Source organism: Drosophila arizonae, chromosome X (genome assembly GCF_054131065.1).
Source record: "Drosophila arizonae isolate 15081-1271.41 chromosome X, UAZ_ARI_1.0, whole genome shotgun sequence".
Classification (NCBI taxonomy): domain Eukaryota; kingdom Metazoa; phylum Arthropoda; class Insecta; order Diptera; family Drosophilidae; genus Drosophila; species Drosophila arizonae.
In genome coordinates, this window is record NC_142927.1 from 19,633,783 (window position 1) to 19,647,185 (window position 13,403).

At 40.0% G+C, this 13,403-nt stretch overlaps 1 protein-coding gene across 5 annotated transcripts in view; it reads right to left on the minus strand.

Annotated features, from left to right (window-relative positions):
• Positions 1–13,403, minus strand: part of LOC108620054 (uncharacterized) — a 62,809-nt gene that overhangs the window by 31,161 nt on the left and 18,245 nt on the right. The window contains exon 1 of one of the 5 annotated variants that reach the window (XM_089473133.1): positions 1,538–2,072. The exons of the other annotated variants lie outside the window; for them this stretch is intronic. The gene's annotated coding sequence lies outside the window, so the exon portion shown is untranslated. Of the gene's footprint in view, positions 1–1,537; positions 2,073–13,403 lie in introns of those variants that run through there. 5 annotated transcript variants of the gene reach the window in all.

The window sequence follows — 13,403 nt, forward strand, 5'->3', positions numbered from 1 at the left end:
ATGCAACATAATATGGAAATTGAAAATCTCTATGCAACACAGAACGTCTGTCTATGTAATATATGCACATATGCAAGATACATACATACATACATAGGTATGTATATATAGGCTATACAATCATGACTGTCAGCTGAGCTACTACCAGCTACTACCTGCCACATGGCCGTGTACTCTGTCTAGTCTATCTGACTGCCTGACTGTCTGTCTCTATTGAACGGCTGGCAGACCTGCACAAGTGCTGAGACCGCGTATAAGGATGTGCAGACACATACATACATACATGTGTCTAGACACGAGACGTGAACATGCAATACGAAAGCTGTTGTAAATATTAAGTATCGAAGCTCACATACCCTGATCGAAGCAAGTCACTTTAGCTAATAAGGGATAAGAGCGGCATGTGATATGGTAGGAATCAAGCTGATTGAAAATATTTATAGAAAATGGGGTATATGGCATATGTATAGAACAGCCAATGAAACTGAGAACTGGAGCTAGAATTGACAATTTAACTGGCTATTGGAACTGAAGCTGGAACTGGAACTGAAAGTGGCGATTGGATCTGAACAGTGGGTATTGGCAATTAGGACTGGAACTGGAGCTGGGGCTCGAACTGGAACTAGAATTGACAATAAGAATTGAGTGTAAATTTAGAACTAATTTGAGCTGGCAATTAGAGTCGGAACTAGCCACTGGAACTGCATACTGGGCCCTGGAAATTATAGTTGGAATTTTAACTGGATAATTAGAGCTAGCGATGTAACTGTTGCTGATAATGAAAACTGAAAGTAAGGTTAGAACTGCCAATGAGAAATTAAACTGGAACTAGAAGTTGAACTGGAACTAGAGCTGGAATTAGAAATGACGCTGCAACTGGAACTGACAAGTATAGCTGAATCTGAAACTGGATCTGGAACTAGAACTAGAACTAGAGAAGTGGAACTAGAGATGTCAACTGGAATCCGAACCAGCAACTGGAACTAGAACTGCAGCTGACAACTGAAACTGGGGCTAATTACTGGAACTGGATCTGGAATTGAAATAACCTCGCGAGACCAATTACTTTTAGTAGTCACAACAGCTAAGCATAGAACGATCGCCTGATGTACATATTTAATATATACATATATAGTATTTTTATGACTAGATACATACAATACAAATTGTGTTCATTCGCAAAACCGCTTTAAGCACTGGCATTGTCATTGAGGTAGAGATTAGTCGTTGCTTTCAATGTGTGACAAGTTGCCTGATACATTTATAATACCCGCTCGAGGGCCATAAAAAAAAGCCTAAAGCGACGCAAGAATTTCAATCTAGATGGCTAGACAATAACAACAACTGACTCAACACAGCACACGCAGCGGCTGTCACGTATGTGTGTGTGTGTGTGTATGTGTGTGTATTGGCCAAATAGCCACAGCAGTAACCGCAGGCAAACAACACCAGCAACAACATTTACCCCCACAGCCACTCGCCTCCCTCTATCTCTCACTCTCTCTCTTTCTCTCCCTCCCTTCTCGTCAACATTTACCAGTTGTCGGTGTTTTTCTATTTTGCAAGCTTCCGCTTTTTCCGCCAGCTTTTTCTCTTGTTTTTCCTCAATGGCTTTTGTCTTATTTTTGTTCGCTGTTCTTTTTTTTTTTCTTCTTCGTTTTGTTTTTCCTTTTTAAGCAGCAACTTCCGTTCAATTTATTGTGCCTAATTTTTCTTCACTTTCGAAAAATATTTGTTCGGGAACGAAGCTGCTGTCTGGGCCCTTTACCGGGTGCCGCAGGTCTGGGAAAGCCAATTATTTTCAATTCAATTCAATTCAATTGTCATTTCCCATTTGCATCCTGACAATCGCGTAATTATATTTAGTTAATATATTAATGAGCCTTACGTAATGGCCAAATGACATTAACTTAAATGAGCTGGCTCCGATAGCTCGATTCATTATCATTCAACGACACCCTGTATGGCTAAGATGTCCATTTAAGCTGTCGAGCATTCTAATAAGTTTAAGTAACAACAAATTGACAAAATAAGCTACAGTAATACAATACACAAAAGTTGAATTTCATATAAATTAAAACTTCGAACTTTCACCATTGAAATTTGTTTTCAAGTGAATTAAGAGCTAAAGGGCTCTGTGCATCAAGCACACCTAAAGCCCAAAGCGTGCCATATAGATGCACAAAACATTTCATTTCAATAGCTCGCAGATCTACAGATTTTCTTCACTCTGTGGCTTCAAAGTTCTCTCTTTGAATCAAGCTGTTTACAGTAAAAATTATAGTGTGAATAAAAAAAATAAAAAATAATCAAAATAATTTCAAAGTATTTTTAAATTACATTCAAAAATTTCTTTTCGTATATAAACTCTATTATATATCATACTATATGTAGAACAATAGCTAAGTAATAAAATGCAATTTCTTTCGCTGCAAACTTCTTGCTGGGTCACCCTATACCAAGTGCAGGACGAAGCGCTGGGACTGCAGCGGCCGCTCGGTTTGATGACCCATGCACTGGCAACTGTTGGTGCGCTTAATTTTATTTGAACATGCCCGCAGAGCCCCCTTAGCCCCCCGCGCACCCCCTGCCGCTGCCCGAATGCCCGTCGTCCCCTTTTGCTGCAGCGCCTAGCAAACAGGCATCAAACATTAGTAGTTTTTTGCCCTCTGTTTGGTGCCTGGTGGAGCTTATCTGTGCCACGTTTAGGGGCACACACACACACACACACACATGCACACATTGCATATGTGCCCCAGCAGAGATGGGCCAACTCTGTTTCCATGTCTCAGCCGGGGCTTGTCCAGGCCACAGGCATTTCTTTTGGCCAGCACGTTTAGCACACCCTGTGTGCCCCGTTATGTGCCGGCTCGCTGTTGGGTTTATTATACCCTTCAATGATTTATGCCCCACTGACAGGGCGCATTAGGGGCACAGGGGCACAGGGTACTCCCCGAGGGGCAGGCCGGCAGCCGCACAATGCACCGTGCAGCATGCAGCGTGCAGCGTGCAACGTGCAACGCACTGTGTGCAACTATCGTCCCAGTTTCGCTTCAGCTCTTTCAGTTTGCTCATCTGCATTTGCAACGGGCCACGAAACGAGCTGAATTGCGTCTAATTTTTCTCACTTGTTGAGCACAGCACACACACACACACACCTACACAGATTAACCCAATTGCTGTCAATTTGTATAGTTTGCTCTAAAAGTTCCCCCAACACGCGACGCACAGCTGAGACATTTATAATTTTATTAACCAATTTGCGCAACTTATGCGATCTGCCACACTCGCCAAAGCTTACTGACTGGCGAGCTCCCACTCTCTGTCTCTATCTCTAATTCTCTGTCTATCTGCCTCCGACGTTCTCTTGTATGTCGATAGAGAGCATACAGCAAAACTCGATGCTCAAGTTAGAGGCTCAGTTAAGAACATTTAAGCAATTTTAGCTCAAATTCCAAATAATTTCCAAGTGGAAAACCAATTCGAGAACAGTTAAAGGAACAAGAACAAAAAATTTGAATAATGTAAAACCCACTTAGCTTGAAGTGTTGCTAAGAAATTTCCAAAGAAATACTAAGCAGCTTATGAACGTTTCATACTTTTCATAGCTCTTTCTCTGTCTCTATCTCTCTTTTTCTCTGGCAAAGTTTAAAGCTTGGCCACTTCATGAATGAATACAAGCTCTATTCAAATGTCATCGACTCGCTAGCTGAAATATTGGATGACAATGCAAACTGCGCTCAATTCACTCATTGTTTATTTTCATATTGAAAGCCTATTTACATTTAATTACACTTCGACGTTAATTAATATGCTGAAATTTGATAATTAATTTCATAATTAAGAAAGAGATTAAAAAAAAAGAAAAAAAAAGCATGTCAAAATGACATGATCGGGCGATAACGACTGCAGAATACTCATTCACGGCCCGATATATTTGTTTTCCGATTGATAAATATTTCTAACTATATTTTCATGTCAGCAAGTCACACAGGAGAATAAATCGGACAAGCAGGAGGACGGCATTGCAGAAAACCAATACACTCGTTTCATATTTTCAGAGAGTACGATAATTTGCATTTAAATTTGAAACTTGAAAAAGTGCAACAGCAAATGCCAACGAGAATTAAAGTCAGAAATTCGTTTGACTTTCTTCCCTGAATAATGGCCAAAATGAGGAATCCATTAGCCAGCTGAAAGTTCGTGCACGAACACAATCAGCTTTGGCCAAAGCCACTTCATAATGCGAACAGACGTGGTTTTTGCACTCTCTCTCACTCATTATCTCTCCCTTTTTTTTTTTTTTTGTGTGTGTGGTCCACAATTCGCGTAGATTTGCGGTGGTGCATCAATCACAGCCACTTGGCCGGGCCAACAGAGGGCAATGCAGTGTGCCATTTAGTTGGCCATTAGATTGGATGGGGACTATGCAGTGTTGCCATCAAAACAATTTGCCATCTCACTCCACAGTCTCTGTCTCCCTCTCCTCCTGTCTCTCACTCTCTTTATCTGTGTGTGGTGCACTGCTGCTGTTTTTGGCTGACTTTCAAAGCCAACAAGAAGTCAAGTAATTAATACTGATTCCTACAACAACTCACTGATGCGGAACATCGCACACTAGACGAAGGTGCTACTAACGACAACAGCAACAGCAACAGCAACAGCAACATTCTATGCGACTACAACAACAACAAGCTTGTACGTCTCAAGGCTATACGTAGTCTAGCTGATATCTGAACTTCTTTCAATCTCTCAGCGGTCGCACAGGTTATTTGCTCGTTTAGCTTGCTCATCGCCTATTTAATTGTTTAACACCAATTTTATTTGGCTGCCAAACTTTGCTAATTAAGCAGCTGTACTCGCCAGATTTACAGTGTCTACTCACACTTAATCAAGTCGCAACAAGATCTTTCAGCAACATAATGGGAAATTAATGAACGAACGTCCCACGGCTTAAGCAAACAAACAAATAAAGCAAAGGTAAAGAAAGTTCTGCATAATTTTGTCACTTTCAAGTCAATTACAATTTTCTCACTCTCTATCTCTTCGTCTCCCGCTCTCTGTTTCTCTTTCATGACGTTGCCCCAGACAGCGTCTCGAATTAGCCAACCTATTAGGTTACTATCTGATTTCTATAAACAATAAAACAAACAAATTTCTATAAACAATAAATAATAAGCGCGTTTTAAATCGTTGCCAATTAAATGCATCAAGCCTTTAATTGAAATAAATGAAGTAATTAAATTTGTTTCGCTTAATGCATAATGCATAAACCGTAACATAGATGTATAGGCTGTAAGAGTATACGAGTATATGTATAAGGGTGTTTTGTTATTAGATTAGATTTCAAAAATCCTGTATATCAATTTGCATTTTAATTAAATTGTGTTCAATTCTGTGAATTCGTGCGGGGGTTTTGACCTTGGCTAGGCAACCTGAACATGTGTAAATGAGAGCTGAGCGGGTGGCCGAAGAAGTTAGGCCATTAAAATGAATCCCGTTTATATAATAATGAGTATAGTAATTATAATTAATCAAGCATAAGCTGAACAATTCTAACATACATAAAGAAGGAACAAAAAGGATTGCGCTCGACGAAAGTAAACGTTTTTTCATTTTACGACCATAAAAAACGATTAGGCCGTTGATTATAGACATATGGAATACAGTATGCTTCATTTACACGGCCTGGGATACCATGGCAATAGACACAAGCTATCAGATAAGCAGCTTAAAGAGAAGATGGCGTTGCGCCTCGACGCGACAAAGTCACATATCACAGCAGAGCTATAATTAGTATAGAATATATGTATATATTAAATATATGTGCATATACATTAAATGAGGCGAATCTGTCATGTCTTTACAATACATGGATTTTTTATATTGTAAAAAAAAAGTATATAATAATTATATACATTAGCTATTATGTCAGGTGTTGTCAAAGGAATAGTTTTATATAAAAACTATACATATAATATTTTAAAAATAATAAATCGAACCTAAAAGAAAACAAATAAGAAGAAATAGAAACATGATTTAAATTAAAAACATAAATAAACAAATGTTTTAAAGTATTAATAATATAAGAAGATAACAATATAATATAATATTAATATAAAACTACTAATTTCTTAGCCTAAACTCTTAAATTATTGTAAAATACTATTCACAAAAATCTGTATATATCAAAGAGTGAAATAAATTGAAATTGAAATTTAAAAATATAAATACTACTAATTTAAAAAAAAAAATAAAAAAATATAATTTAAAAAATAAAATAAATACATAAGAAAATGCTGAGATAAAATAATTAAATTGAAAATAAAAAATATTTACGAAGACATTAGAAGAATAATATAAATTCCGCTAATTTAAAAAAATAAATAAATCAAATTGAAAAAAAAAAAATTAAAAAAGAAGAAGCAGAGATATAAAAGCTAAATTAAAAACAATAAGAATTTTTTTTTTAATAAACAAATTAATGAATTAATCAAACAAAAAGGAATTATGCCAGTAGCCTAGAAGGCTGTCCAATTGATAAAACTCAACATTACATTATCCATTCCCAAGTAGAAACTCAGATTTCCGCTGATCGATAACACTTCACGCTCTTGTCGGCAGTCAGCTTATCGAATGACCCTCGCATATTTGCACACCTGGCTATGCATAAAATATGATGCTATATTCGAATGAAGTGCAATTTCAATGATAATGGCGAATTTGCTTTGCTGTTTGCCAGCCGCTGCGTGAAACTCAATTAATTGCATACATTGCCGGGCTTAATGGGCGTGTGCGACTCTCCTTCCATCCAGCCGTCCCTCCGACCGTCCCTCTGTCCATCCCTCTCTCCGTGCTGCAAAGTATGCAACATAAAACACAAATGCGCCAGCAACAGGCAACAACAGACGCGAACAGCGAATTAATTGTTCGGCAACACGCAAATGCTGCTGCGTTGCGAGCTGTCATATTGAATGGATGGCAACATATTTAATTAGCAAACAAATGATTTTCAAAAGCAGCCTCCCAATCCACCGGGCCACTCACTCACAAACCCCACCCCCACCCCCCACCACTTGCCAGCTTAACCCATCGCCAAACAACAGCTGAGCCATAAAATTAACAGAGCAACCAAATTATTCGGCCATAAAATTGTCATGAAATATGCGCGTCAAGGCCTATTAGGCTCTGTCGCTTTTTTGTCAAGGTAATTTTCTGCTCTGTCTACACGACCATCCAAACACCCACCCACCCACCTACACACACACACACACACCCAGACAGACAGTGTGTTTGACAATTGTTTGAATGAAAATCGCATCCAAAGCAAATGCCTTCAAGTTTTGCTGGCCATAAATTGGCGCACAGTAAAAGCCATTGAGACGAAAGGCAATTTCAAAAAGTTTTTATCAGCTCCTTTAATGATGCAAGCCCCCACCAAAGGCTCCTACGACGGCAGCAGCAGCCACGCCCACATATAATAGGTCGCTCCAGCGCGCCTGCATTGACTGATTATGGCAGGCAAATGAGCGAGTCAAGTGGCAAACCGGGAAGGCGAAGCAAAGTCAAACAAAGCAGCGATGCGAGGCGGGCGACAGCTACTCGAAAACAGCGCAAAAGACATTGAAATTGATAAGCCGCACACAGACACAGACACACACACACACACACGCGCACATATACATAGAGACAAAGAGAAACACAGACACAAACAAGCACTTAGTCCATAGCAGCAGCAGCAGCACACGCACTTAATGTGATTTGTGCGTGTATTTGTGCATTTTATGTTTATTGTTTTCGCTACACTCACACACACACACATCTATATATATATGTGTGAATACCCCCGGCTCACTCGCATACATAAATGCGTAGCATACTTAACAGCGCTGCCCTTGCCAAGCAGCGACACCTTTGACATTGCCATGAAATTTATCCAAGCAATGCCATAAAGCATGAAGTATTCGATTCATTCATCTAAGACTCGGCCTGGAAATACCATCAAATTTATTGTTATAGTTAAGCTAGTATCACAAAGACATAAATAAGATAGATTTAATATTAGCTTCTGCTCCTGCACCTGCCCCTATAACAGCTCCATTAAACTAACTCAGCCTTGGCTGGTCTATCAAACTAGTTGGCTTTTATACTAATGTAAGCATTTCGAGCTGACATCAGAGCAGCTTTTCGGCTTAGATTACGTTTCAATAGGGCCGTATTCAAATCATTTCAGAGAATTCCAAATTGTTAAAAGAAAAATTCCAGATTGAAATCTTTTCGACCCTACAAATTTTTTGCAAAACAAAACAAGAGAAAGAAGCCAACAAATCAAAAAAGAAAAACAAAATACCTAAAGCTACTATAAAACAAAATACAACCACTGCGACATTCTTCTGTCTCAGAATATATAATAATATTAATATAGCTCAACACAATGGATGCTGAGCAAGAAACTCTGCGAAACGAAAGACGACTAAGCGCTCTGTTAACAATTCATCGACAACTGGCTGATTTGCTAGAGTTTGTGAATCGCATCGGTGTCTCGCTGGAGACGCTATCGATGAGCACTGCACGCTTTAAAACCGAACAAAACCCGCAATCCAACCAAGGCACCGATGAGTCAACAGAGGCCGCAGACTCCGAGGCAAAGGGCGTTGGCGAGAGCGATACTCAGAAATGGGCCAAACGAAGTTGAGGCTAATAAATTGTGATGTGATAAAATGTGTTAAAATTGACATATTGAGACGAATTATATAATTAATCGATATTGAATGCGAAATTTTCATTATTCGTTTCTCACAAGCGAATTGTGAGAACTAAAAAGAACGTAACTATGAAAAAAAGGAGAGAAATATGGGTAAGATAGGTCAGCTATATATATTTGATGACACTCTAGGCATAGACTAACTATCGATATCGATCATTTCTAAGAAATTATCGAATCTAGCTATCGAGATCGATAACTGTAATAGTCGCTTGCCAAAACTCTTCATCAATATACCATATACAGTAACAGAAACAAGCAAGAGAAACAGATGTTTTTCGATTTACACATAAATTAAAATTATCGAGAATTATCGAGAATGATTTTTTTTATTTAGCGGGGTACGAAAATCTCGAGACTCGACTGTAGTCCAATTTCTCTTCAAGGAACTTCCCAATTTGCATCAATATTGAGCCGTCTCCAATTGGCAATTGGCTAAGGTATTCAGTCTTCGGTTTCTTCATTCGAACATTTCGTTCTTACCTTTTTACTGCTCGTTGGCCTTTCGCTGGCTTATGACTATAAAAAATATTTGCGCGCACTTTGTCTATCCATTTTATATGGATATGCATGTGTAGGTATGTGTACGTGCCCCTGTTTATGTTTTACCAATTGACTTTTAAGGGCTTGAGACTTTAATTTCAGTTAACAGCTCCAACCGCACACAGGAATTTTTATGACATTCGCTGCCTTCTGTGGGATTTTCGATTGAACTTGAAGCCACAAGATTTCCAGATGTTGCCACTCCCAATCCATCTCTCTCTGTAGCTCTGTGCCGTCTGTGCGTGTCTCTCTCGCTCTCGAGCAGTTTATGACCATTTAATTTTGAACATATTATCCCTGAAAATTGGCATCGACTTTGACTGTTTGCCATTCAGCTGCGTCCCACATCCACTTATGGCTTATGCAACGCACAACAAGTGTATCCGATGATGTGACAGTCTGTTATTTCTCTTGGAATTCGAGTTCTGCGATTGGTTATCGAGTTGTGTAAGCTGCCAAGCCTTTCTCAATAATCAACTTTTCCTTCAGTTGACCCTATAATGTTTCTTAGAACCCACAGAAGCTATATTTATATATATTTTACCATGCAATTTTCACATTTCCATCTAAAGCCATCTCATTCTATCTAATTTTATCTCTTTCTATCCAAAGTAGTAGACTTTCAGAGGAAACTTTATTTTGCCCTTGCTCGTCGATGCCATAGGAACCATCTCGTCACAAGTTCTTTTATTAAATACTTGTTTATTTCTTGCATGTGAGTACGTTTGCTCAAACTTTATCGACATCTCGTCTCTCGATAGTTTAGCTCAATCTGTAAGAGTGCGGAGGTTATGCCAGACGATGACCGTCTGTCCATCCGTCCGTCCGTCTGTGCACCGCTTCTAATAAAGTTTGTCCGACTCTGACCTTGGCTAAAGTGTTTGAATTTTCATGTCACGCTCGAGCAATTCATTTAAATTTATAACTAGAACAGTTTGCAAGTCATTGGCTCAGCTGCTACAGTTGGACAGCCACAGTTTGGTAAACGAAAAGCTATGTCGCTTGCTGCTAATATGCGATCTTAATTCATAGACGGCAGCTCGCCTAAGTAGATTTCCATGAAAAACGCTTAGCAAATTGTACGTTAAATAAGCTCAACACGCGGTGCTCCACAATCACGCTCGACTCGCTGCATGCGTGGCAATTAACAGTATATGGTATATTTAGTAATGTATGTAAGCTCGTATTTCTTACTGGACGGCGGATGGAACTATCTGTGTGCATATGTGGAAGAGTCTTCGATATAATGGCCAGTCGCTGGCCCGATCTGGGGGAGGAAGTGGACCGGCGAGGGAGCCAATTACAGATATAGTTCGGTTCACTTGTTCATAGATAAGCTCTACCCTAATTGCGCAATTAATTCATTTGAGCGTATGCGAACCGCAACAAAAAAAAAAAAAAAAAAAAAAAAAAAAAAAAAAAACAAGCGAAAAAGAGAAAAAAACAGAGAAACAAAATGCTAAAAGGAAGCTAGGTGTGTGCCACGCCGCCTGGGTATATGCAAATTGGTTAGGGCACGTGAGGTATGGAGGAGGTATGGGCGGAACGGTATGAAGTCAAGCTAATTATTTTAATAGTGCCAATCAAGCCAATTTACACACTGAGCAACAGAGCAGCCATCGCAATTGTCGTCGTCGGTGTCAGCGCAACAGTTGCGCCGTGCACCCGATCCAGCTGCTTTGGCCCCGCCTTTCGCCCAAATAGGGTGCGTGGCTATAATTGCATACTTTTCTGTATAAGTAGACAGACAAACCTAACTTTGCCAACCTTTCGTCCAAGCTCCCCTTCTTCCCCTCCCCTCTCACTACCTCTGTTATCTCCAACTGTGGAGCATTTATGGCACTCAAAGTAATTACATTGGTGCTCCCATTCATTCTCATTCTCATGCTCATCCTCATCCTCATTCTGAGACTTATACTTATACTTATTCGCACTCCCAATCTCATTCCCATTCGTATTACTTTTCCCATTTCCATGTCCTTTATGTGCTTAAACTCATTCTTATTCCCGGTCCCGTTCCTCTTCCAGTTCCCGTTCCCGTTCCCGTTCCTCATCCAGCTCCCGTTGGTTTTCTTATGTCTTGGCTGTTGCCTGTGCTTAACGCCAAACCCTGAGCGGAAATTGATTTTGCAAGCCGATGGCTGATCAACTGCTTCGCAACATTCACAGCAGTTTAAGCATTGATTTTCCCTCTACTCTCACACACGAGGTCTATAAATGCTTTCATGGATAATCCGAATTCGCTTGTCCACACTCATTTTCAATTAAATGAAAGTAGATTCTTGTGACAGAATATGGTGTAAAATAAAGAAACAGATTATGAATTGACTAGAGGACAAAGTATTTCGATAGTGTCGATAGTGATTAACGATTATCGATAGTGCTTCATATACTGTTTTCAAATAAATGAAATTAGATTTTACTATACAAAGTTGTTTACATACAATAAGTAGATTACGAGCTGACTAATGTCATAATAGTGTCGATAGTGATTATGGAGTATCAATACCTGTTCATAAACTGTTTGCAATGAAATGAAATTCGATATTACTATACAAATTTGTCTACGATGAACAGATTATGAATTAACTATGGCCACTAACCATAGAGCACGAAATGATCGCGCTTCCGTATATTTTCGTAGCCCGAATCTAAAAGTGAGGACCCGAGCAAATACGAAGTTGTGTGGGACGCAACGCTCGAAAAAAAGTGTAAACTATTTCGATAGTGATGCCAATATCGATAATGATTATCGATTATCGGTAGTTCTTGAGATACCGTTGGATCACAGACAGCTTTTCAGGGCATCAATCTTAGCTTAGAAATATTCGATAGTTTTCAATGCCAACAACAATACTGGCGATAGTTTCCCAGATAATCGTAACTTAAGAGCAATAGATAAGTACAGCATTTGCCTTTTCCTAAGATTAGTCGAAAATATTTAAGGTCGATGATAATGATCGATTATTGACAAGAGAAGCTAACCCTTTATGGTATCAATCGTAACAATAGATAAGCTAAGCATTCCAGTTTTGGTGAGAGCATTCGCTAGTTGCCTGCACTGTGGCAGCTTTTCGTTTAATTTGATTTTGCTGCTTTGCTTTTGCTGCTTTTGCAATGCTGCTTTTTTATTGAGTAACAAGAAAACTATAAAAGCGCAAAGGCACCAGCTGAAGCGGGTTGCCCAGTGGGCTGGCGCCTCTACAAATTGACAAGTTTCAACTCGAGTATGCAGTCAAAGAGCACTGGCGTTGGCATCGGCCTGCGCCTCCGTCTAAGTGTATCTATGGCCATGTCTGTGTCTGTGTCTGTGTCTGTGTCTGTGTCTGTGTCAGTGTCTATGTCTCTGTCCCTGTGCATGTCTATGGCTCTATGTCTATGCGACCGTTGAGCCCAATGCTGCAACGCCTTGCGGCACGCCCACTGCTGCAGTGGCGCATGGGAGGGCCGCTCGTTTGCTTGCTTTCTCTATAGCTTCAGTTTCTACTTGGCTCGACTGGGCCGAGCCGCCCGTCTTCGGTCATTGACTTGCGGGCGCGCTACGATTTTCAACAAATCACTAACACGCAGCCCCTGCCCCTGCCCCCGCCAGTGCCTCCCCCATTGACTCCCGCCCACGCCGCAAGCAATTGTCAATAGCAACAAAAATTCAAAGAGACATGAATTTTATACAAAATTGTCGAAAGCTGACTGTCGAACACTTTTTGAAGAAATGATACCAAACACTCTGCATTGATTTTGGTCAATGGCCTGTGGCCAGGACTCGTCGCGCGACTGCTGCTCTGGTGTCTCTAGTGTAAGTGCAGTTGTTTAATATCTATTTGCTCGAAGATAAAGACATGGCCATAATCAAATCGCCAGAGCCCCAAGCACTAAGAGCTCAAATGTAACGACTGCGGCTTCGCTTAGGCATTGGAAATGTTTAACGTTGCGTATGATTATTTGCGGCACTGGCCGCAAGTGGCACCAAATGGGGTCGGCTGTCTGCGAATGCCGGAGGCCCGAAAGAAGACTTGACTAATTGCGAATTTGCGCAGGAATTGAAATTGAAATTGAAATGCCTGGCAATCTCATGGGGCAGTGGTTGCCACTAATT